The 26400-nt window shown below is 45.9% G+C and overlaps 1 protein-coding gene across 1 annotated transcript in view; it reads right to left on the bottom strand.

The window, feature by feature from the left end:
• LOC138520570 (E3 ubiquitin-protein ligase TRIM39-like) overlaps positions 1–26400 on the bottom strand; it is a 186851-nt gene that overhangs the window by 137379 nt on the left and 23072 nt on the right. Inside the window, exons 2-3 of the mRNA XM_069632908.1 lie at positions 12526–12556; positions 3216–3289 (exon numbers count right to left, since the gene is read on the bottom strand). The gene's annotated coding sequence lies outside the window, so the exon portion shown is untranslated. The remainder of the gene's footprint in view (positions 1–3215; positions 3290–12525; positions 12557–26400) is intronic.

Raw genomic sequence — 26400 nt, 5'->3', positions numbered from 1 at the left:
GGGCGCCCCCCGCTAATGGAGCTTTGCTTTACTTTACTTTATTACATTTATATAGTGCACAATGGACCTGAAAGCGTGATGGAGCATACAGACATACAACAGAAGATATAACAACATAAAACAGAAAAAGGGTGGGGGGCCATAAGCAAGAAAAAGCAGCAAATCACTAGTGGAAAAAACATGGAAGAGTACATCCTTGGACATATATTATGGACATATAAAGACCATATGATCATAAAAAGGCAAAGCCTAATAGAGGCGGGGAGCCTAGAGTATTAATTTACAGTTTGAGTGGCCCCTAGGGAGATATTTACATGCTCTAAGATAGGTGGGTAAGGTGCTAAACCCGCAGCCCACTAGGACACAGTCACTGGATTGCTGCGAGCACCAGTCGCTGAGATCAATCCTGCGTACAATCTTCAGGTCTGATGTTCTAACTGCTCCAGGTACAGTTCTTTGAAGTAACCAAGCGAGTACCTTATTTCGCAGTGAGTCTCTGGATTCTTTACCTTCCGTCTTCTCGACATTAGTTATCACAAAGTTCCTTTGGTCCAAAATGAATGATTTAGTACACATATTGTTAATGCTGGGCATTTGTGCCTTTCTGGTGTGCAGGCTCCTAAAGGTCAGCCGTTTGGAGTTAGGGCCAAGGGATTGTTTGGCGGGAGTTTGACCAGGATTGGAAATATGTAAGTCGGAAACCTCCTGTGAATTGGCACCCATTAAGCAGGGGGCAAGCAGAACAGCCTCTGCTTGCTGAAACAAGCCTGAGGGGGTAGGCACTATATCAGCTGTTTGGCAACCCTGGTGAACACCAAGCTGGAGGGGGGTAGTTTGTGCAGAGTTATCGGTACCTTCAAAAGTAGGATTCTGCCGGTGTGGTAGTGGAGGGATAGGCATGTTGACAGTCAGCATCAGTGTCTGGAAGTCTTCCATATTGGAGCAGGCTACAATATCCCACAGTAACTGCTCCTTAACTAGACTCCAAGTCTCTGAAATCATGAGGTCAGCAGCCCCCCTATCTATGCTTACTACTAAGTCATCCTGCGTCTGGTTCTCATTAGCAGGTTGCTGGGGAAGCCCCAGGAGTACACCCGTTGGTGTGCGACTTTCAGCATTAGAAGACTCCTTATCTATGGGAGCGGAGCCATTGCTCACTCCTAAGTCAAAGGAGTTATCAGCTTTTGGCTGTGGGAGCATCGGAATGCATGGGAAGGCGCAAATGGCTTTATCAGCATTATTAGGTGCGTTCAACAAGTCTTTGTTGATATGCAGCAATTTGCTGAATGAAAGCTGTTCAAGTAGGAGCTTCTGTCTCCTTTTGGCGCTGTCCAAAGATATTAAGGTGTGCCGCGGGTGTGGCAGTAATCGTGGGTGGGCCTCCCAGCCAATGGGGCCCACTCTGAAGACTCTGAAGGGCTGCAGTAAGTAGGGGGTAAAGGGGAGGTACCCTGGCGTGAGGTAGCGGGACAGTGTGGCGGCCTGCCTGAGACCGCCTAGGGAGATGGGACAACTCACAGAAGCCATCCTCTAGTCTTACACTCCATGTGTGTGGTACCTGAGTTTAGGTAAGGGGCCTGTTGCGCCAGACTCACTCTAAAGGTTCACAAGACCCTTCCAAGGTAGGGTGAGCTGGCGTGGCAGGCAAGTTGGTGCTCACGCCAGGGGAATTCTAGGGACAGTAAAAGAAAATAAAATGTTTAAAGGATAAGTATGTTTAATAAATAAAGGGGGGACCCCGTTGGGATCCCTATAAAATTCACTTTGGTGTCTGTGTCCATTAGAGATCTAAGAACTGAGGGTGTAACCCATCTCCTGTTAAGAGCAATTTGTTTTTGGCAGGTGCAGCACCCATCCCTACACAGACGGACTGGTGGGTGGGGGTGATGGTATCCAAGGGAACTGTGCCTTCTCCACGGAAGGAAAGTGTACACCCTTGTACGGACCAAGGCCTAGAAAGAGAGGCTACAATTAGCACTGTTGATGATTTTCAGGAGTGCTAAAAATAATAATCTCCTCTTAGGGTGGCCATATTGATTGGTAAAGGTGCCAAGGCACTTGTTAATGACTGTTGCTTCCCTCAGCCCCTTCTGGTCCAGTACTGCTCTCAGCCGTAGTGATTATCGCGGTTGTTTTCTCCTTTTTTGTGGAGTGTGCATTGGCTCTCTGGTACAAGAGCGTGGTCAATGGTTCACACTGACCAGGGTTTCATAAAACAAGGAGAAGGAATGTTTACGTTTGCCCCTCTAGGGTTTGTGAGATTTTTTTGCATGCATTCTCTGGAATTGATCCAATAAATTGAATTTCAAAGGTGGCTATTATGTCATTAATCTTCATTCCATGCTTAACATGTGGTGTAGATAATTATACAAATATAAATTATTGACAAGAAGGCAGAGGTAACCATTCCCAATCCATGTTCTATGAAATCAGAGGCAGTGCCACCGGCTGATGTTACTGTATATCCCAAACTTTCACTACACTTGTGGGGCTCTCGAAGAACATAGATTCCCTCTTAAAACAATTCATTTATTTTGGGATCATGCTACCACTTCCTGTAGCAGAGACTCTGGATGACCCTGATTCGGTGAGCATGTCCCAATGGCAGCAGGATTTGGCGAGGAGTGCTGGGTTACTGAATTCTCACAATCAGCTCAGTGGCTTAAGGAAGTGATATCACTGTATACAAAGATCAGTTTTGAAGATACTGTGATAGCTATGCTGTGGCAAGCAGCATCTCTTGATGGTCCTCAAATCTAACCGTTGGTTGGGGAGACCAGTGATTTGCAATAACGGCTATGCATCAGTGAAACATTTTGCCTTAAGTATTTGGTGTGTTTCTCCATCATTGTAATTCTCGGCTCCTGTTCTAAATATTGGGCAGGTTAGAAGGTTTTAATATGCAATGGATATCTCTGTTGTAATCCCACTTACTGTGTGTGCCATCGGACAATGAATTCATTCACGTTTCAGTAAGTAAATACACAGCTTTTCAGAGCTACAGCTGCTCAGAGGAGCAGGGCGAATGACATTTGTGCTCAATGACGTTTGTGCCCAGACTCCCTACAGGATTTGGCCTGAGTGTGGCAGTGAAGATGGTTGTTTTGGTACCCTCCATCTGGAAAGCTGAATGCCCCTCTCACCAGCAGGATTATGGAATGTGCTGTTATTGGCATCCGTGGTTGGAGTTAGGCCCTTGAGCGAGACCCTCTTACCTTGTCTTTATTCTCCTCGAGCCAGAGGCGGATGGTGTTCAAGGCAACTTCAGCAGCAGCATCATTTGGATATCCTGCGAGACATAATGTGTAAGCAATGAGCATAGAGGCTGAGGAGAGAAGAGCGGCCTGTGTTCATGCCTGGGTAGAGTTTTCTTGACCATCTCTAATGACTTAATTGCTCTGTGAGTCTATGAGGTGAACTGACCCTTTGTGCAGATGATATAGTTCATGTTCACAGAGGCGGAGCTTTGGGCATGCGACCATGCCACTACTGACATCTATTTGTCAAAACGTCTGCACAAAGGAAGTCTTTTGTTTTTGGGATAATGTATCACCTCTGTATTTGGTGCCCCCTCACTCACCAGTTAGGGGCTTGAACCCCATGATTTTACACACTGTAGACGCTCCATCCTTGCATTCTAGTACTGAGGTTCCCTCAGGTTTGTTGCTGTGGACCATGCCATTCTTATTGCTGATTTGATCCTCCTGGTAATTGCGAACACTGATGTCTGCACTGCATATCCATGCAAAGGAACTGAGCAGAATCCTGCCCAAAGTATTCAGCTAAACTCAGACTGAAGCATGGCTATGCATCGCTCACACTGAGCCTACCACAGGGCTATAGTGCATGACATATGGCCACCTACCTGACCCTCTGTGATGAGACGCATGTATATTGGGCGTACTATATTATCATATACATCTGACGATTATATGTGTGCTCTATGTTTACACGTCTATTAGTACCCAAGCAGCTCATGTTTGTTTTAACCAGGTTTGTACATGTGCGTGTTTCTTTGACTATTTGATATTTGTCTATGGGTGTCTCCTGAAGTTTCACAAGGCTTTATGTACACGCTTCCTTTAAATCTTTCCTCAGTGTTTGTATGCGTGCATCTTCTTGAAATGTTCTCTAAAAGTTATATACGTGTGCCATGCATCTCCCTGTTGTTCATCTTCTTCACAGATGTCGAGCACTAGGACCTGTTATTGGAACCCTTCAGGACTTGAGTTTCCCACCAATCCCTGACTTTCATTTCAGGCTAAACCTGACTCTCTATGTGCCACAAACCAGAGACTATTGCGAGTTCTAAAAGTCACCACTGTGTACAAGAGCTTCATTGGAAGGGTCCTTCTCAAGATTGAGGACTATGATCCCAGAGGCAGAAACAGCATGCTTGCAGATGGATGGTTAGGTAACTTTCTCCCTGGGCCATGTTGGTGTCCCGAGGCCATGTGGTATGTGCTGCAAAGAATCAGAACGCTTAGGGGGTTACTGCCTAGGATTCAACCTTGCCAAACTTGGCTACTGGGAAGACTGTGGACAGCCCAGGGCATTCTGTGAATAACTATACCTACAACCCCTGGCACTCCTGCAGCTTCATTAACAAATGCTTTTTAGGTCCTGTGCACAGTCATCCTCTGTGCCAGTGCAAGGTTGGCAGGGCCACTGGAGGTTCCTGATTTATTTCAGCAATGTGAAGTGGAGGCAGGATCTAAGTTTGCATGAAAATGAAGGCATCTTAAGTGTCAACCCCTCCATTTACGGAGTGCACGTACAGAAGCAAAATGCAATAAAATGCTGTCACAAATGTTTAGTCTGAAAAAAAAAAATATCAGGACTTAGATCAAAGGGCACGAACGATCAATATCGTCATCTAAATTCATAGGTAACAAAGGAATAGACATGACACCAAAGTGAGGGAAACGCCATATCTCCAGATACCGCCCGGCTCTGCTCACTTCCGCTCTGGGAACTTTACTCCATGAAAAAGTATTACGGTCCACTTTTCCAGCTACATCGCTATTTTCCACCAGCTGGCAGGGACTCCTTCTCGCCCAGCTCCACAGTAGAGTCTCTCCTCTCTGAACCGCCATCAAAGACACTTTGCCATGAGACATTTTATCCATCTCACATATGCTTTCAGAGCCACCTATAACAAACTCCCAGCAGAGCACTACTAATTACCGGGCTGTTGATTACCCACATTTGAGACAGTGTGGTATATTTTTGCCTTTTCAGTCATATGTTTTTATTAATATGAATGTGCTATTATATTCCTTAACAAACAGGTTATTTATCTCCAGTAAAGTAAACTCCAGTGGAAACATACTCCCACTTATTCCTCATCTTTAAAATCTCCAGGCACAGTCTGCTTCTGAAAAAAATGTCAACTTCCACCTTATGGCACTTCGCGGTTCTTAGGTCGACTCCATCACTGATCTTTCCGGCCCATTGCTGGAAGTGACGTCTGTAGCTGACATGCACGTGGGGATGTGCTTTAGCCTTGTGTAAGTTGCATTGTGTCATAACTTCCTATTTTTTAAAAATCGCAAAATCGCCTATACACACAGGCCCAGACCCCGCTCCACCCCTGTGCAGGGCGAATAGGTGGGGTTGGTCAAATGTCACTATAGCCAGTACACCCCAAAATGGTAAACTGACCTTGTGTCCTAACTTCCTATTATTGGAAAAGTCACAAAATCGGCAAACTCCCAAAATCGCCCATACTTATAGTACAGGGCCGGACCCGCCAGTACACCCCAGACTGGGAGGCCGACCCCGGGACACAATTTCAGCCCACCATCTATTGTGGGGCTGAAGCCCACAATCACAAAATCGTCAATCTACCAAAATCACCTATACTGATAGCACAGGGCGGGACCCCAACCTGTGCAGGGCGAATGGGTGGGGTTGGTCAAATTTCACTATCGCTAGTACACACCAGACCGGTATGCCGAACTTGGCCAAACTTTCAGCCCACCAACTGTTATGGGGCTGAAGCCAACCCCAAACATGCAAACACACTTTCACAAATAAATAAATAAATATATACATATGTATTTATCAGCTTGAAGAAGCATGAGCATTCAGGCGGAACACGTGACTTTTCCACCTTATGGGTGAGTGTGTTTTTACCATTTGGTCGCCATTTGAATGAACATGGGCCTCATTCCGAGATTGGAGGTAGCCACGGCGCTATTTGCGCCATGGCTGCCTCCAATACCGGGTTTGGAACCGGTGTTGTTCAATGGGGACCTACCGGACCAGTCCGACCCTGGCGGGACCGGTAAGTCCCCATTGAACAAACCATTCCCCATTTCCATTTGAGCCCCCATAGGGCTCAATGGGAATGGGGAGGGTGCTAATAACGGGCTTGCGAATGGCAAGCCTGTTATTAGCGCCCTGGTCCCTTAGCGGGACCCGTAAGGGACGTGTGGTCAGACCACACGTTCCTTACGGTTTCCTCCAAGGGACCTCGGAATCGGGTGGTAAGGGATTACCGGCACCGGTCTCCTTACCGGTGCCCGGTATCCCTTACCGCCCGACTCGTAATGACCCCCCCATATTTGCATGTTCACTTTTGTTATGATGCACTGTACCTATGTGAATTAAAGAATATGTTTTAAAGTAGCAGGTCGTGTGTGCTTGGGATCTTTTTGTATACATGCAGCATGTAAGGTTTTTTGCAGTGTTACAACTTTACTACAGCATGTGTTTTTTATACATTTAATTAATTTGGCTAAAGTCATACCCTTAAGCACCAGCTACGTGTTTAGGCAGAGAGAGCGCTATTTTTAGCTAAATTATGTTATATATATATATATATATATATATATATATATATGTATATATATATATGTATATATATATATGTATATATATATATATATGTATATATATATATATATATATATATATATATATATATATATATTAAGCCACGGATGCGCTGTTATCTTACAATCACACTTTTCATCCCAGTCAAACAGCTAAACTCACACACACAAAATTACAAATAGCCTTTCGACCATTCGCTTGCGGGTTAGACAGTTGGGAAATGTGGGAGGAACTATTGTATCCATCTGAAAGATTATTAACTTATTCTTCCAATGGATACATTCCTACCACAGATTCCTCTTCTTTGAAAGACTCCCAAGCAATACTGAGACTTGTAAGGGGAAGAGTAAAGCATATGGAATATCTACTGCACAAGGAATCCCTGGAGCATCTTCTACATCCCTAGTGTCAAAGTGGTAATTCTTTATGAAGGTACGCATCATTGCTCACTTCCTGTTAGGTGTTCAGGAGTGAACACCCTCTGTAAAGGGCAAATGTAGCTACCTGATGTCTGAATGAATGGATCATAAGGCCTTTAGGTACATCTTAACACTTGGAAATCATCTGTTTTTAGATGCCGTGTTCTTCCTTGGCCCCACAAAGCCAAGAAGCAATGCATCCAATCGGTGCTCATTTGTTCCTGATACAGATAATTTTAAGGCTCTTCTAGTCTCCAGTCCTTGAAGCCCCCACTTGGATGGGTAAAGAGCAGGAAATAATACGGAAAGATGAATTTTCTGCTGTAATTGAAATTCTGACACCACCGTAGGAAGGAAATCGGGCTTACGACTCAAAGACACATTCTCCTTTGATAACACAAGTTGTGACTGATAGGGCATGGACTTGTGAACTGAGCATGCTGAAGTAATGGCAATCGAAAACCGAGTATTCATAATAGACAAGAATCTAAGGCCTCAAACGCAGCCACAATTAGGGATTTTAGAACCAAGTTGAGGTCCTGTAAAGGTACCCCACTTGACTCTGGTGGAAAAGAATGGGTGCACCTATACAAAATCGTAAAACCACAGCGATTGAAAAACTGGATGTCTCCTCCAATGTACTTTTAACAAAAAAAGGGCAGCTAAATAGCTCTTAAGAGTCCCAACACTGGGGCAAAATATTGCGAACAAAAGTAAAATCTCCAGAACCAGAAGACTGGGGCACAGCCGCGGATTGACACCCCTAACCTGGCACTAGCAGATGAACTTGCCCAAGTGGCATTAATAGATAAATTTGCTGGATGAGTGTGTTGCAGAACACCAAACACTTTCTCAGAAAGATCCCATTTCTGACACCTAGGCCTCTCAATAGACAGGCATGAAGATTCAGTGTCCTGGCATTGGGTGGAGAATCCTGCGGTAAGCCAGTGTTAATGGATCCTTCTTTCAAGGGATAGTCAAAAGAGGCACAGCAGCATGTCCAGCATGACTTTGTAAAAGGTCCTCCATGCCCCATCCAGCGCAATCAAGATTATGGTTGCACCTCTTTGCTTCAACTTCCTCAGCAACAGGGGAAACAGCAGGAATGGAGGGACAAGGTACACTCAGTCAAACTCCCATGGAATCACCAGTGCAGCCCTGCGGGACGCCCCTAATGAATGTATCTATGGGCAGAAGATCTTGAACTTTCAATTACTCCTGGAAGTGAATAGGTCAATCTGGGAAAATCCCCATATAGACAAAATATCTTTCAGGATTACACCATCCAGTTCCTGCTCATTTGAGACTCCTCAGGGGTGACTCGGTTCATCCACTTCTGTGTTCAAACTACTGGCAAGGTGAGCTGCTTTCACTGTCATCTCATTGTTGATGGCCTCCCTGCATAGTTTGAGTGACCCTATATCGCCCATCTTGTTAATGGAGTGTGTGGTGGTGGCGTTGCCTGTGAGGACCTGAACAATCAAACCTCTTTTTGATGCTAAAAATTATCACAATGTCAGACACACTGCACAAGGTTCTAGCAAGTTCACATGAATGGACTTTTCCTGTCCATCCGATAGACCGCCCAGTGACAAATCTGTTCGGTGGACTCCCCATTAAAAAAGCATATGTTTCCTGGAAGACCGACCACCATGGCTGTCAGAATGGGGTCCCTGAATTGAGGCTCCTTTCGAGAGTTCCACACTTAGTTTGAAGAAAACTGCTGAGGCCCAAATGCTTGTAAAGGTCTCTGGGCAAGGGAATACCATGCTGCACTCTGTATACACTTTGTGACTGCTCCAAGGAACTGGAGTTGAATGGAGGGAGTCAGAAAGAGCTTTTTCAGGTTGATGGAACATCCCAGAGAATGAAGAAGTACGGATGCAATTCTGGGGTCCTTCATTAATCTTTCCTCTGACTTTGTTCTCAGAAGCCAGCCATTGAGGTAATGAAAAGCAACACCCCGCTCTGGACAAGATACACGACCATTACAGTCATGACCTTTGTGAATACTTGAGGGGCCAGTGTGAATCCTAATAGAAGCACTGGGAGCTGGTAGTGAGCACCGCTTACCACAAAACATTACATTTCTGATGTTTGGGGTGAATGGGGACGTGAAGGTACATGTCCTTCAGATATATGTAGACAAGCCAATCTTGACATCAAGCCAATCTTGACACTCTAAAGCTTCGAGCTTGTGGGCAATGATCTCCATCTTGAATTTGTCCTTTCAGAGATGTTTAGGAGCTTCAAGGCAAAGATTGGTCAGAGACTGTTTGCACTGAGTCTGCTGCCCATGACTGGACCCTTGTCTTCCTCAGAAGGAAACAGTAGGGGCGATAGCAACCTCTTTCAGTAGAATAGGATGATGAGGTGGGTGGAGGGTCTGGAAGACCCATAGACTTGGCTGTTACTATAGAGTTCTTCAATTTCTCTAGACTGTCATCTGCAAACAGGTTGAGACCATCAAAGGCATGTCCAGCAGCTTAGCTTGTACATCCTGAGCGAAAGTGGATGTTGTCATCCCCATGGACCTTGCCACCCAGTCGGTGGGGTCAAAGCCAACTCTTAGTATATGTTGTTGCCACACCATCATAAAATAGGTGCTGAAAAGGACTGTGCATGTCTGGAGGGAGATGATAACCTGCTTTAAGGGCTGCATCCTGAGGAAGCATAAATATGGATCATTAATGGAATACAGCACTTGGCTGCCTAACACAAATGACATTTTGCTCAAAGCATCCAATTTCTTTGATACTCTGCTTGGTGGAACTGACGGGAAGGTAAATTGATGAGACCCCACTGTAGCAGCATGGACCACTACGCTACGCTGCATGAGATGCCAAGAACATTGGATTCGAAGATGCTTCTCAATGTTTTTGCAGAATATCTTTTCGGACTGATCGCATAGTAGTGAGCTGATCCCATATAGCCATGATAGGCTCAAAGAGCGCCTACCAAGAAGCAGGAAAAGCCATGTTGGACCCCTTCGTTTGTAGAATGTCTGTAAGGACATACGTTTTCCTCTCCGCTGTGATGACCCTTAACCCTGGTGTTTCGGCCGATATAGCCATGATGTTTCTAAAGGCCCCAAAGTCTGGGCTGAGGCTTCATATAGTGGCAGTCTGGAGACATGTTGAGCCTGTTTGCATCCCTCAGCTCTTTTGTCAGATCAAGTATAATGGGAGCCACCTGTTCTTCTGTAATGAATTGAAAAATCTCTAAAATCACCAGAAGGCTGAAGACAATATGGTATGTCATCATAATCCTCCCTCAGTTCTGGAAATTGCCTCCGAACATGCCATAGAGGTGCGCCTATCAACAGGGATCAAATGCAAGCCTAGCACAGGCTTAGGTGAAAAACCTTTGACCATTATGTGCTCTGACCAAGCAGACTTCACCAATGCTGACAGCCCAGAGGGAGTGGCAGCAGAAGGCAGTACTGGAGCCGATGGCTTTACCAATGATGGTTGACTTAGTACCGTACTCAGTACTGAGCAATTAGGTACGCTGTGGCAAGTCTTTGGCTGACCTATGTTCTCCTGTTGTACAAACACGAGCATGGACTAGCTGTAAAGCTTTCTTCATGGCAAGCCTGAAGGCCTCTAACTTTTCTGGAGTTTATCATAAGATAGGTAAGGTGTGAAGCAAAGTAATTTTTCAAACTTGACCTCTGAGACGAAGACCGTTGCCACCTTTTTCTTAACAAGGAGGAGTGTGTTAAAAAAGACGATGACTCACTACAAAAGTGACGATGGCACGTCCTTTCCTTTTCACGCTCCCCTGCTCTGTCCGGGAACTGGGCTCTGCGGCCAGTTCTTTCAATGCAGACTTAGGAGTCTTCTGCTTCTCGGGAAATGGCTTTTCAGAGGAGGTTGCTAATATTTTCTTCTTATTGCGCCAAGAACACCTTGGCTACTTGTTCCAGCGCCACCTTAAAATGTGTTCACTGGGAAGAACCACACATCTGTCATGGGCTTTGAATTGAGGGAGTCCAAAACTGACCTTTGCCTGACACATGCCGTACAGGGCTTTATACCTGACCTGGGAGACATGTTGATGAATTTATCAAAAAACGTTGCTTTTGCCTACAGCAAAAGGAAGTGAGGTAGAAGGGAACCTGCAACACCATATTTACACATAGGAAGCGAGGACATTATCCACTCAAGCGCAAAGCATGCCAGGAAGCCGCAACCGTGTTGCTTGTTCAGTTGATCAGCACCACCAGTTGGTTCTTGCAAAATCTTCTATTCTAGACTGCACCTGGAGGAGATGTCAAAGATGAGGCACCTAAGGGAGGAATGTACCTACTAGAAATGGCTTTTGTCTAAACACTGTGCTCTTTAAATTCGAACTGTATAAGGGTTGCATTACACTCTAGCTTGCAACCCCTAGAACCTTCTGCTCGGATAAGTAACCAAACGGCATACATAGGAAAACCCGCTAATTTCTCTGATCCATTTGCATTTAGATGTGGCTGAAGCTCGAATGAACTGTGAGAAGCTTCTCTTCCTGGCTGCAAAGAGTGCAGCTCAATCCAAACGGTTCATCTCCTTGAAACTTCTTCTCAAAGTGTGTGCATGTGCTTCTCTCTGAAATCTCCTCTCATGCTTTGTGTGTCTCCCTGAAATTCATCCTCCCAGTTTGTTTATGTGTGTATCTCTTTAAAATCTCTCTGTGCTGTTTTTATACACGTGTGTCTTCTCTATGAAATGCCCGCTCAGTGTTTGCATGTGTAGATCTGTCTGATATCTGTTGTCAGGATCTGTAGATACCTGCATCTCCATCACATCCTCACTTCTTTTGTTTATTTCCTTGTCCCCAAGAAATTCACTCTCAGTGTTTGTATATATGTCCTTCTACCTGAAACCTCCTCTTAGTGCCTGGGTCTGTCTCATTTGAAGGTGATAAAAACACAGACAGTATCCAATTTAGAGGGGCGGATGGAGGCAGGACCTGGAGGGAATATGCGCCAACGATCACAAGTAGAGTCAGTGGCTCATTGGGGTTAGAGAACAGAAAGTCAGGACTCTCCACAGTGTGATTTGGGCTGCAGAGCAGGCTAGTGAGGTGACTGGTGATAGGCCACAGCACAATCCGTGATGGGTTGCTGCTTCTCTGCACCGGGATGTGAATGAGTTGCATGGGCGAGGTATTTACAGGGGAGGTGGAGGCTACCTAAAATATGGAGAGTGTACTGGGGACAAAGGGGTTATGCACTGTACAAAAGAAAAGTATACCATAATGAGTGTATTGGAATACTCACCATAGACTCCAGTGGAGATGCAGGGGAAAGCCTACAGAGGACCAGAAAGAGACAATTAGTTTGATAGTAGCACTTATGTTCTAATGCAATAATTGGCCTGACTTTTTCTTCTACTGGGTATGCATTACGCTCTTAGATCAGGTGATGTCTCTGGCATGTTCATCTCTTGTAAGGGTCAATGATAAGGCGTCACTCACAACGCAAACCATAAACTACAACAGGAATATTCAACCATCCAGTGAAAATGAATACCTGGGACTCGAAACACTGGACCTATTAGTACTTCTGTTCTAACACTATGACTGGGCTGGTGTTTGTCACACTGGCAATGTACTACGCTCTTAAATCAGGTGAGGACCCTGGCAGGCCACCTCTTAAGTGACAATTATGAGCTGTCACTTACAACTCAAAACGTACACTACACTTGGAATACTTAGACATTCGCTGCACCTAAAAATGTCGGACAGGCACAGCACTAATAACATGGCCTGGTTTGACTCTGGAACGTTCAGGTTCATAAAGTACCCACCTACGCACTTAGGAAATAGTCACAATTCCCACAGAACAGAATTGGATGTAACTGCTTATCGAGAAGGTATTAACTGTTAACCACTGAGCAATTGCCCGCGCAGGTAAGCACGGGGATGGTGGACTGTAGATCTGCAATCGCTTGGCCCAGTAATGCCCCAGGACTGTTACCACAAAAAAAGTCCACTGCCCCTGCAGCCCCTGCCATGCCTAGACCTAAACACTCAACACTGCAGAAGCATTGGGAAGCTAATAGCCTGGTACAGCAGGTTTGGGATACGGCCAAACTCAACATTGATTATATTGTTAAGCCAGAGTGTGATATAGCCATGCTTGGTGAAACAGAATTGAGTCCACACTAAGCACTGGAGAACTTACCAAACTTGCCTAACAGGGAGCAAAAGTAATTCAGCAGGCACAGGAAGGTAATCAGGAACAGGGGACCTCTCCCAACTGCACAGATACAAGCACATACCTACCAATATGCTGACTCTCTCCTCTGAACCATAAAACAGAAAAGAATGCGGCTATCCCCCATGATTAATTTCGCCCACCTCCGCTAGAATGCAGCTAACCCGACACAATTTGGCTTAGCTGCATACATACTGCTGGTCTCACAAAACCTTCACACTACTCTTAGCATTAGAATGCAGCTACCGACCACAAAATTCGGTGTAGCTGTACACATACTGAGCGCACACATGTACTACTTACCACCCCTCTCTCTCCACTGACCTGGACTATGGTCTCTGAGGGCGTTCAATCCACAGCGTGTTGAGATCATACCAATGGTGAATCTATCTATTGCCTATTTTAAAGCCTAATTCGAGTTTCTTGCTTTTAGGGGATTTTAACTACTGGTTGGGACACAAGGAGGATCAGGTAGCTGCAGAACATGAGACCGCCTTAGCGAATGTAGGGTTTGAGCAGCTGAATTGTTCTCCTACCCATAATATAGGTCACACTCTTGATTGGATTTCAGCCTCTAATGTCATGACCAAGGACCTTCAAGTAGGACCCTGCCTTTGGTCAGATCATGCTTTTTTGCATTTTACTATCCAGGCTGACTTCCCTAAGAAAATGAAGAGCAGAGTGACCCAGGGCTTTTTAAGTAGACATTTTAAACAGCTTACGCAAGAAAGAGTTGAACCCTTGCTTAGTCCCTCTATTAACTTCACATCTCATGACTCCTCCATTAGAATGTCCAAAATGCTTCTATCCAATCTGGAGGCTATTACCAATTACTTAGACCCTCTTAAACGCAGGAAAGTCAGGGAAGGGGCTCGAAATAAACCTTGGTTCTCATCAGATTTGAAAAAATTAAATCTTCCACCTTGAAACTATTCTATAGCTGGAAAACTAGTCCTTCGCCTCACGCACTGGCGGTCTATAAAAGTGCAGCTTAAGCCTACAAATGGGCAATTGTGGAAGCTAAGAAGAACTAAGAAGAACTTCCACAACTCCAGGATCTCCAATGCCCAATCTGAGGTAAAGGAACTTTTTAATATACTTAAAGAACAGGAAACCATTAGTCCGCCTATTACTGACCAACGAGTTAAGGATACTGCCTGGTGTCAGGACATCCAGGACGCCATGGTTGACAAACTGAATGGCATCAGATCAGATATAGTGCGCAGGAAAGAAGTTGTTCCTGAGGGTCATACCAACATGGGGACAGAATCATTTAAAAGAAGTCCGTCCATACCTCAATTCAGCTTTTCCACCATTTCAGAGGATGAGCTGTCAGTAATTGTGAACCAACTCAAAGTCACTTGCTGTAAAGGTGACCCTTGCTCAGCTATAATAATTAAAATGTGTACCCCTGCTCTACTGGCTGCCATATGCAAGTTCATAAATGCCTCATTGATTGAAGGTCATGTGCCTGCGGATCTCAAACAAGCCTGGGTCACTCCCATCCTAAAATATCTCGGCCTACCCCAGGAGGTGCCACTCAATTACAGGCCTATTACAACTAGACCTTTTTTACTGACAATTTTAGACAGGGTCGCGTATGGACAGATTGCCCAACAATTGAATAATTTTCCTGTGCTTAATTTTCGTCAATCTGGTTTCAGAGTTGGTTATGGAACTGAAACAGCGCTACTGGAACTTAAATCCAGGCAGCTGGAGCAGATGGACAGGGGCCTTGCCTCTATGTTGATATTCTTGGACCTATCGGCTGCCATTGACATGGTCAACCACTCTATACTGGTAGACAGGTTGGAGGCAGTGGCCAATTTCTCCCCAGCAGCGGTATGCTGGATCGCCTCTTTCCTGAATAATAGAAAAAGTAGAGTCTTCTCTTGGGAAGCGGAGGCGTCTCCGGTCTCCATTGATTTTGGTGTTCCACAGGGCGCATGTATTTCACCCTGCCTCTATAATATATATATGGTTCCTTTCTTTGCCTTGCTGGATCAGGAGGGTATTGTGTTTACCAACTACGCAAATGACACTCAGTGTGTCATCCCCGTGATTGGTACTCATTCTTGGGATGAGGCAGAATTGAATAGAATTTACACCTCCATCGAGAATTGGATGGTCCAGAATAGCATTGAACAGGGGCAAGACGGAGCTCCTGATTGTGGGCTCGCAACCCATTCTATCCAAGTTGGGCCAGAACTATGAGAGCTTCCAACTTGGCGAGGTCAAGATAACCCCCCTGAAGAAGATTAAAACTTTGGGGGTTATCTTTGACCAGCAGCTCACCATGAAGTCTCATGTGGAGAGTATTGTTTCCTCAGCTGTCTATTCCATCAGACCTTTAGACCATTTTAGGCCTTTGATCACCCAGGCAAACGCTGAGACAATTGCCAGAGCTATTGTCGGAGTGAAAATAGACTACTCTTGCAGCCTTTTGGCTGGCCCTAGTAAAACAGAGGGGAACAGATTACAGGTCATTCAAAATGGGGCTGTGAGGGTTGTGATGGGGCTTTCTCGTCATGACCATGTGTCAGACGCCAGAAGAGGACTACATTGGCTCCCGGTGGAGTCCCGTGTGCGCTACCGTCTTCTAGTAATTACTTTTAAGTGCACACGGGGCATCATGCCCAGCTATCTGCAACATCTGATAGTGGAAAAAGTCCAAAGTATATCTCTCGGATCGAGTAATCAGAACCTCCTTAAGCTTCCTAGATGCAGAACTAGAAAGGCTGGAAGGGGAGCCTTCTACATCTCAGCACCCAAAGCTTGGAAGATCTTCTTCTAGACCTCAGGTGTCAGTCTAACTTGGAATCTTTCAAAAGAAAGTTGAAAACATGGCTGTTTGCTTAACTTTCTTTCACCTATTGTCCTTCTGTGCCTCCTATCAGTACCCCCCCTTTTATTGTTTGTCAGCGCCAGAATGCCTCCGGGTTATAAATGTTTTAAAGTAATGTATAGAAAGGCGCTATACAAATGCCCAATACCATAACTTAACATAACATAGTGGGCAGCATCCACTGTGGACCTGCTTCCATGTTCCCTCTTCCATGGCTGCGTTTTCCATCGTGCCTCTCATACTTGCTAATACTTCTCATGCCCCATCTGGCCTTAGTATTCTGTCCTGCTTCCATTCTCCGCCATACCTCCATTTGTCAGCGTTTTTTCAGCCTGCTCTCATCACATCTCAGTACATCTTTCTCGTCAATGTCTTTACAGATAAGGTTGCTCCCGGCTCCAAAATGGGAGAAACTGGCACTTGGCTGTTTATTACCATTGGTAAAGTGAGCCACATTCCCGTCCCATCCTCACTGGACAAAGGGTGCCAACGACAAGAACCCTCCTGGAATGTTTGGTCTCCATTTTGAGACAGGGGTGGAGATGGTCAGATGTAAGGATCACTGCTGGGCTTGAATTGATGTTTTTGTGAAACACTCCATTGTTGCCCCACCAGCTGTGTATGCAGAGGTGATTCGGGCATCCAACGGGAACAGACCATGTATCTTCAAATCCTCATGCATTATCGAACAGAAGAAGAACACCTGCCAAGACTGAGAGCTGTGCTGCAATGGCTAATGGACTGTGGCATGACTATACACAAAGAGACCGTAGAGAGTTCTTTGGCTATCTTTTGGCCAGAAAGACGTCACAGACGACCCCAAAAAGGGCAGACATCAAAGAGGCCTCCACAACCAAAATCCAATCTGAAAAGTGTGTAGCTTCAAGGGCATGAGGAACCACTGCTGATAATTCATTCTGAAACTGGTAACACGCTGTGACTAATCAACTTCCAGGGCACCATTGCTCCAGGGATGAATACCTGTTTCTAAACCATCAATTAGCCCCACAACTCTAGTACACCAGAAGAGATCTGAACAGATTGCAAACACAAGAAAATTATAAACCGCCTTGTCCAATTTTGGTAACGTGGATGGAACGGCAGGCTTATCTCTCCAAGGTCGTGGATCGTTGGTTAGTTGCAACACAGCGAAAATATAATTATTATCCAATGATAAAAGGGGCTGTCCAGTCAAGATTGCATACAAATATCTACTTTATTATCATCACAACAGTCAGTTCTAGCACACTACAAAATACAACCCACCCTGTGAAGGAATGCAGAGGACAGACAGTTTGAAGAAGGAAAAGGGATGCACTCTGGATACCGTTAGGAGGCTAGTCAGTAAAGTAATTAATCTCATTAGTTCAAGGATACTTGGTTTCAGCACAAAGGGAGCAATGGGTCATATAATGTCACTAAGGGCCTTCGGAGAAGCACCAGCGGGACAGGACCACAATGTCCCTTGTGCTTGTAGAAGTTCTTGGTGCCCGACAGGGTCGCGTCGGTTTCAGGGAACTCTGCAACTCCTGCAACAGAGTTGAAGATGAGAGACAGTTGCGGCTATCCGGTGGCAGGCAGACCGGCGAGTGAGACTGGACGGACAGCTGCAGGCTGACCTACACAGCGGCTCAGGGTCAGGAATCGTTGTCTCAGTGCTGGTCGGTGGGTCTGTCGCTCTGGTAGAGGTGCCTCGGACAGCGTGAGCGACTGCGGCATGACAACTGTCAGCGGTGCAGTCGGTTGCTGCTCAAGTGGCTCGACTGGCTCAGAAATGTCCTTTAAGGTGGGCGTTGGATGATATTTGGCGATGCACTCCTCCTAGCTTCTTCACTTGGCTCGTGTCATCCTTTAAGGTCATCCAAAGCTGAGGAGAGTGTTGCAGGCACCAGCCTTGTCCTGGGTTTAGTTCACAGACTCTCTGGCACCTCCCACCTAGGAAGCTTTCTTGCAGAGCCTAGCAGGGCACTCTGTGTGCTGGCTGGGTACCGGTACTGGAACTGCTGGAGGGTCCTCTGGATTCAGTATCTCCCTCTGTTCTCTGAAAGATTTTTAGGGGAGGTATCTTGCCTGATTAAGGCGGCTGGTCTCCCTTAAAGCTATGGCAAGAACAGACTTTCAGACGCTGCTAAACCACATACTCACACCTTCTGAATGGAGTCCCCTTGCAGGGATGTTTACTGTAAACAGCTATCCCAGACATGACATGTCACTGCCCTTGATACTGAGAGGCGGGAGCTGGCTTCAGGTTGACACAGTGCATCTCAAAGGGGTGTTGGGGTTTTGCTGTCCTTTGTTAGTCCTGCGACCATGCCCCCCGTGAGCCTGCTTGAATTAACTGATTAGTATGCAAGGCTGCCACCAGGAGCTAACAAAGGAAAGGGCGGATCCATGGAGCCTTTGTTAGTTAATTAGGCTGGCTATGGCAGGAGGAAGGTTTTGCCACCCCCCAGTTTTTTGGATTTGTACCAGTCTAGAACTGTAGACAGGGATATTAAGGCTAAAGGACATGCATATCGATGCTCAGAGGTGCTTTCCTCTCATTCTGATCCTCGTTACTGCACACAAGAGTTGAGGCTGCAGACGAGCAGGGAGCAGAGGGGAGTTTGCGCATGCACTTTGGCTCCGGTGACTGATACCCGAAGGGGGTCGTGAGGGGGCTACTGGCCATTGTCCCGCATAGTGTCTGAGGCACAGATGCACAGTGGAGCAGGAGCCTCTAGCTGCACCAGCAGATGAAGCACGAAGCTCAGAGGAGAGGAGAGTAGAGCAGGAGCTTGGCGGGAGCAACCAACTGTGAGCAGCCACCTCCAGGCTGTCTCCTGAAAGCAGGTTGTAAGTACATGTGCATATTTTTTATATCTATGCACGTAAGTATGGCTGTGATAATTTTATAAATTAGCACCTGAAAAGCTAAATCGCTAAATAGAGTAAGATGCGGACTATAGCAGTCACTTTTTCGAACACATTTAAAAGCTGCTCCTGTTGTACTGTCTGTACTCCGACTTGCTCGCACTCCTTGGGGTGCGAGGTCAAAGAATAGCATTGCTGGAGTGCGTGGGAGTGCAGACCTGCAGACTCGCAGTGAGCGAGAGCCGGGAGTTGGGACAGGATCATAACTGGAGGGGAAGGAAAAAAATGTTGGAAGGTGAGAGAAGCTGCCTTTCTCACTCTCTGCAGAGTCGGCTTTCTAGGGCCTGCAGGCGTTGTCTGATAAACATTATATTGTGGGCGGCTCCCTCGGGTCCGAATTGAAACCGTTACCACGTGCTCTCCCGTTCTCACCATGAAAAATAATAAAGCACATAGATATGGCCTTCGCAGCACTGCTTCCCCTCTCATGGCGGCCATGCATCAAACAAGCTGCCTTGCTAAAAAAATAAAAAAGAGGACAGAAAGCACGCAATAAAACCTATGGAAGGCGCTCAACGAAAACATTTTGGATATTTTTTCAGAAGGGGTATCAGTGTGGTGAAGAGGGGAAACAGAGTGGGTAAAATGCCGTCCAAGCCCTTCGCCGAAATTGGGATAAGCAGTGACAGTGCTAAAAGCATTCTGCAATGCTCTCCCACAATAGACAATAACGGCTCCCTGCTAAAGCTATGTCTAGGCCTGCAGCGTAATCCTACTGACTTGTCAAGGCTAGATCATGAACCAGCCACAGGTATAAATGTATCAGCATCACCTGATTAGGAGGAATGAGTTTCTCCCTGCGGAATTTCTTTTGATGTAAGCTAAAGGGACTCTAACTTTAGGGCCCTGAGAATACCACATTTAACGGGAGAAACCTGGAAAATAAGAGGTCATCATCCTCTTTAAATTCTATTATATTCAAACTTGATGCCCTCTTTATGGTCTGCACTAGGTTGGCAGAGGATCAGCGGGAAATGACCCGTTATTACCTCAATGGTAGTGGATATCACCAAGACCTCCTCACAACCGACTTCAATGCCTCAAACACCTGCGACTGATCTTATGGATTCTAGGCCGATCCGCCCCACACCGAAAGGGAAAAAAACAAAGGTACCTCGGCAACAGGTGGGAACAACAACTGGCGGCCCGGAACATGATGAAGATAGGGTGACGCTCCCTGATCAAGTAAAAATCACAGCAAGATCACAGGAGTGGGCCCAGGAAGCCTTATTAATTGAACAATCTCTCTTATCCTCCCTAGTGCAACCAAAGAGGCAACAGAAAAAACGAAACCTTGTTCCTCAGCCCTGTAGACATATTAAATTAGTTGACTGGGAAAAACCTCCCACATATAAAGTTGTAAAAAAAGTGGGGGATATGGAAGTGATGTCAACAACTGAGGGCCACCACATTGTGATCCATGATTTGGGAGAGGGAAATACAAGGCAAGTTATGTTACAGGGCCCACTAGGTAGATCAGTACAGCCTAATGCCTTGATAAGTACAAACCCGACTATTAAACCTACTGAGTCTATTATAACACGGCAGGCAAACACGGCAATGAATATAGGGGGGACTAATCCCCCTAATGTCACAGAAGGAAGGGTGGGGTTTGTTACTTCTCCCATCAGTCTGGGTCCCAGTGCGCCACTCGTGCTGGCTACCAACAAAGGGGCCTCCGCCAATCTCATCAGTACAATAAATAGGGAAAATGAGAAGGGGGCCAAAAACAGGCGTGTGTGGGACATACAAATCACTACCTCAAACAAGCCATGTCAGGACGATCAAATTTCACAGCCTCTATCTATAAAGAATGGGTACAAGGTTGATTCCAACGGTGAAATCGGAACGGTCCAATATAATCAAGGCCATAAGCAGGTGATAGACAGGCATGCGGGATCGAAACAAGTAAAGATCATTGAAAACGACGCCACTAGTGCCAGCCCGTTTCTAAACCGACCAAACTCGCTGGAGTTGTTACATTTAATACCGGATTTATCTATAATAACATGGGAAGATAATGAAAGACTCCAACATATATATCACTGGATAGACTAGCAAATTGGGTTCTTGTAACCTTTGTATCGCCTGTGCTGGCAGCACGAGTTCGTAAACATGTAAATACCTTTCATGAACTCGGATTTGAAGTCCTGGTGTTTCAGTCTGCCAATCAGTCACCTAAAACTCAGAGCCTATACCAGCACCAGCCCGCTATTCTGAGGCAAAGAGTGTTGTCCATCTAAAGAACATCACCTACGATCTAGCTAAGAAGCATAATGCCAAAGGGCTCAATCTAGGATGATTGGCAGCTGGGTAAATGCCACCCAACAGCATTATTGACATTATATAAAATCAGAAGCTAGTTCCTTTTAAGTTATTTCATGGAATTCACGTGGTTATCATTCTTTTCTCAGGGATGTAAGGGGGCTAAACAAGTTAATGAATGAAAATTAGTTTTTCCTACAGGAAACCTGGTTAGTCTCCCATTCAATATAGATGGTTTGTGTTGTGATGTGCTTAGTTAGTCTGATGTGGTTTGTCAGGTGGTTTATGATGTCACCAGAGTGCCTGTGGAATGTTGATGCATGAGTGGGAGAATGCTGTGATGAGAGTTCTATATTGGGTCAGTTGAGCCCTCCCTCCCTGGGTGATGGGTGCCGGTGTCTCTTTGTCTCTGTCTCTATCTCTATCCTTATTGCTTATGTCTAAATCTTGGAACTGTAACATAAGAACTGAAGTAAACGGTGGGACGCTATCCCTTCCTTCAGTGGGACGCTATCCCTCATCATTGGGACGCTATCTCCTTCACAGTGGGACACTATCCCCTCACAATGGGACGCGATCCCCTTCGCAGTGGGACGCTATCCCTTCACAATGGGACGCGATCCCCTTCGCAGTGGGACGTTATCCCTTCACAATGGGACGCTATCCCTAATCACAGTGGGACACTATCCCGTTAACTATGGGACTCTATCCCTGCTCATCTTCATCTTCACCCGTTCTCAAAACATCTAGGAATGAAATAACCACACCTCCTACAGACTTCAATAATATTTCTTCAACTCTAAATCATCTATACTTCAAACACGATGTCTATAACTTCACACGTAAAACACCAACTCTATATTCTTCCATGCATTGCATTTTGTAACTCATCCTCTCTAAGAGACAATGCAACCTTTAAACATTCACCCAAAGTAACATTTCCATTTCTATGTGTCCATGTTGCAATTTGCAACCTAACCTGAAATGCCTCAAAGTGTTAAATCTAGCGGCTCGACACCACACCTGTAACTCACATACTTGCATAAATTGTGCATATTTATGAAAGTCCAAATGAGTCCACTTTTATCCTGAAATGCCTCAAAATGTGTTACATCTAATACATTTTAACTCCTCAACCTCACTGCCCGCAAACTTCTTCTAATCACACTTTCTCAACTTCACGTGCGGTTCCCACACACTCACTGATCCATTGATCCTTAACTGTTCTATGCACGCATGAGACTGCAACTAAATCAAGAATACTAAAGGATACACGATGGCCGCTCGAACTTCTTCTACGAGTCCCACGTTCATGGCAGCCGATTTGTAATCACGCTGCAGCCCCTAGCTTCATGCTGTTCTTCCGCTTCCTCTGCTGTTGTGGCACCCCGATGCACCGCTTCCTACTTGCCGTACACTTTCATTTTGGACTTACTTGGAAATGTCTCATCATGACGGACATTACGCCGTTTTTCACTAACGTCAACAAGGTGCGCATATGACGGCCGTCCGAGAAGTGTAACGCAGACCAGTTTCTTCCGTGAACATCCCTTCAGTCCGGGAACTTCCACTTCTTGTCTGCAACTTTAAACATTCGCACTCCGCCGCTCCAATGCTGACAGTTCACAGCCTGCACGTCAGCTCTCGCTCTGAACACCATTCCCTTTACCTGGGGCATTTTTTTTTTTCTTTACCCTGGTGAACGTCATCACGCTAGACGTTTCATTAGGGTTCTTTACTCTATCCTTTATTCCAATGCTCCTTAACGGCGCAGCAAGTGTCATATCTCCAAAGACACGCACAACTAAAGTTCAGACCACAGGTGCGTAGTTTGCTCTCGCTCCGAACAGTTTGCCTTATTACGCCACAGCGTTCTATTTGCTCCGCCAACTCCTGCAGCAGTATTGCTACTTCATCAGTCTCACAGGGGACCTGGGCAGGCATAGAGCTCCCGTACCAACGGACATCTCTGAGCCCACATGGTCCCGCTGCCAGCAGACACGGCATGTGACTCGCTTCACGCTCCATAATAGGGGCTTCTCATCTTGGACTCTCATTAACCCCGTATTGGGCCAAACACATGTGCACCAACATGCAATATTGGATCCTACTTCCTTTTAGGGGCTTTGCTTCACTATTAGAACATGCACTGCTTTCCCCAGTTACAGCTGCTCCACTCGAACTTCTTATTTCAATTCAGGAGTTTCTCCTTCAAATATGGTTATGTTTCCGGGCTTGGGGCTTTCCCAAAGTACTTCCCAAAGTACTACTTCTACTACAGCACCCCTCAAATTTGCGCAGAGTGCCCTGAACTACACCACTTGCTTGTAGCGCTTTACTTCTTCTCTGCTTGCACTACTTCAAGCCTTATCTTCAACATTGTGGGGCCAGTGTATCACTGTGGGGTTGTGCTTCCCTTTGGGGCTTCTCAGGTTAACTTCCTCCACACCCCTTTTTACTGTCCTTAACCCCTTGCGCTAATAGCCCCCCCTGGGTGATGGGACTTACTTGGATGACTGGGGGCAGTGGTCTCTCTGCTTCTTCTGCTGCTCCCCCACCACAGCCCAGCTTACTTCCTCTCTTGGTTCTTGTAAATCCTCGTCGCCATTGTTGTAAAGTAACTTCGTACTCTTCTTAAGATTAATTGAAGGTTCTTTATTATAAGTTACTTAAGCTGTTATAAGAGAAAGACCACCGGGTCCCATCACCCAGGCTCAACTGACAGCATTGGAACTCTGGAGCGAAGCTCATAGTCAAACATTCCATGCACTCACAGTGTTCCAAGCCATCTCATAGTTCCTCAACAAGTAACATCACAACACATCTCCCTTTCTATTGACAATGCAGAAACGAAATGTCCAACGCAGTCAACATCATAAATATCTGGGTGCCGGTGTCTCTTTAGCATGGGGCCCAATTCATGTTGCTAGTAGACAAGTGAATCCACTCTTATGTCTACTATGGGTCAACCATCCAGTTACCAGTCCACCCCATGGGGATCATTGCATTTCCTATTGAACCCTTACAGTTTATGCCATGAGCGCCATGGGGAAAACATCATGGCTTTTGCTTGACAACCTCCTGGGTCCCAAACGACAATGGGGCTTTCTCCCTCCAGCTCCTCTTGCGCTATGGGGATCATGTCAGGGCTTCTTACTGACGTATCCCGCGGGCCCCTGGGTGATGGGACTTACGGTTTCTGGGGGCGGTGTCCTCTGTTTTCTTCTGGTCCTGATTCATCCTGCACCCCCCGCAGCAGGCGTCTTGCATCATTTACTTCTTACTTCTTATGTCTTTACTTAGTTTCTCTTCATCTTCCTTTGCCATGCGTTCTTGATGTTAAGGAAATCCTCGTCGCCATTGTTATAAAGCTCAGTCCAGGCAGCTTTAGGTTACTTGATAAGTTTACTTCAGTTACTTAGTTACAGTTACAGTTACAGGATTCAGACATAAGCAATAAGGAGAGAGAAAGACAAAGACAAAGAGACACCGGCACCCATCACCCAGGGAGGGAGGGCTCAACTGACACAATATAGAACTCTCATCACAGCATTCTCCCACTCATGCATCAACATTTATTATAAGTTACTTAAGCTGTTATAAGAGAAAGACCACCGGGTCCCATCACCCAGGCTCAACTGACAGCATTGGAACTCTGGAGCGAAGCTCATAGTCAAACATTCCATGCACTCACAGTGTTCCAAGCCATCTCATAGTTCCTCAACAAGTAACATCACAACACATCTCCCTTTCTATTGACAATGCAGAAACGAAATGTCCAAGGCAGTCAACATCATAAATATCTCTTCCCTTTCCGATGACAACTTGTCAGAGAGATGTTTAACTTGCTCACACCCTCCTAGACACAGATAACCTTAAAAAGGAAAACGCTGTGCTGGAGGACCAACTGAACATTTCACTGTATGCATACCTCTCCTCACATGACACTACCAGGAAGGACCCATCCCAAGGTAAACTTTCATGGACATTTCACTAAGGAGAACTATGCTGATGAAATTTCATCTTTTAGAGATGATGCAACTCAAAACATCAGGGCGACACCAATGACCACATGGTATCGGTCACCCACACACATATGGAAGGATCCTCCCTACCAACGTGATACTAACCAAAATACTGGGAGTAGCCACCTCCATACACTTTGCCCTACTCAAAACAGGGCGCTAACTCCTCACACTGTGGGGCGCTATCCCTATTGACACTGGGACGCTATCCCCTTCGCAGTGGGACGCTATCCCTTCACAATGGGACGCTATCCCTATTCACAGTGGGACGCTATCCCTCCTAAAGTGGGACGCTATCCCTCCTCCTTGGGGCGCTATCCCCATCGCAGTGGGACTCTATTCCTTCACAATGGGACGCTATCCCTATTTAAAGGTGGGACGCTATCCCTCCCTTCCGTGGGACGCTATCCCTTCACAATGGGACGCTATCCCTATTCAACGGTGGGACGCTATCCCTTCCTTCAGTGGGACGCTATCCCTCATCATTGGGACGCTATCTCCTTCACAGTGGGACGCTATCCCTATTTAAAGGTGGGACGCTATCCCTCCCTTCCGTGGGACGCTATCCCTTCACAATGGGACGCTATCCCTATTCAACGGTGGGACGCGATTGTTATAAAGCTCAATCCAGGTAGCTTTAGGTTACTTAAGTTTACTTCAGTTCTTATGTTACAGTTACAGTTCCAAGATTTAGACATAAGCAATAAGGATAGAGATAGAGACAGAGACAAAGAGACACCGGCACCCATCACCCAGGGAGGGAGGGCTCAACTGACACAATATAGAACTCTCATCACAGCATTCTCCCACTCATGCATCAACATTCCACAGGCACTCTGGTGACATCATAAACCACCTGACAAACCACATCAGACTAACCAAGCACAT

This window comes from Ambystoma mexicanum, chromosome 13 (genome assembly GCF_040938575.1).
Source record: "Ambystoma mexicanum isolate Mex_15411 chromosome 13, UKY_AmexF1_1, whole genome shotgun sequence".
Taxonomy (NCBI): Eukaryota; Metazoa; Chordata; class Amphibia; order Caudata; family Ambystomatidae; genus Ambystoma; species Ambystoma mexicanum.
Note: the sequence above shows the minus strand (reverse complement) of the source record. Positions and strands in the feature narration are given on the sequence as shown.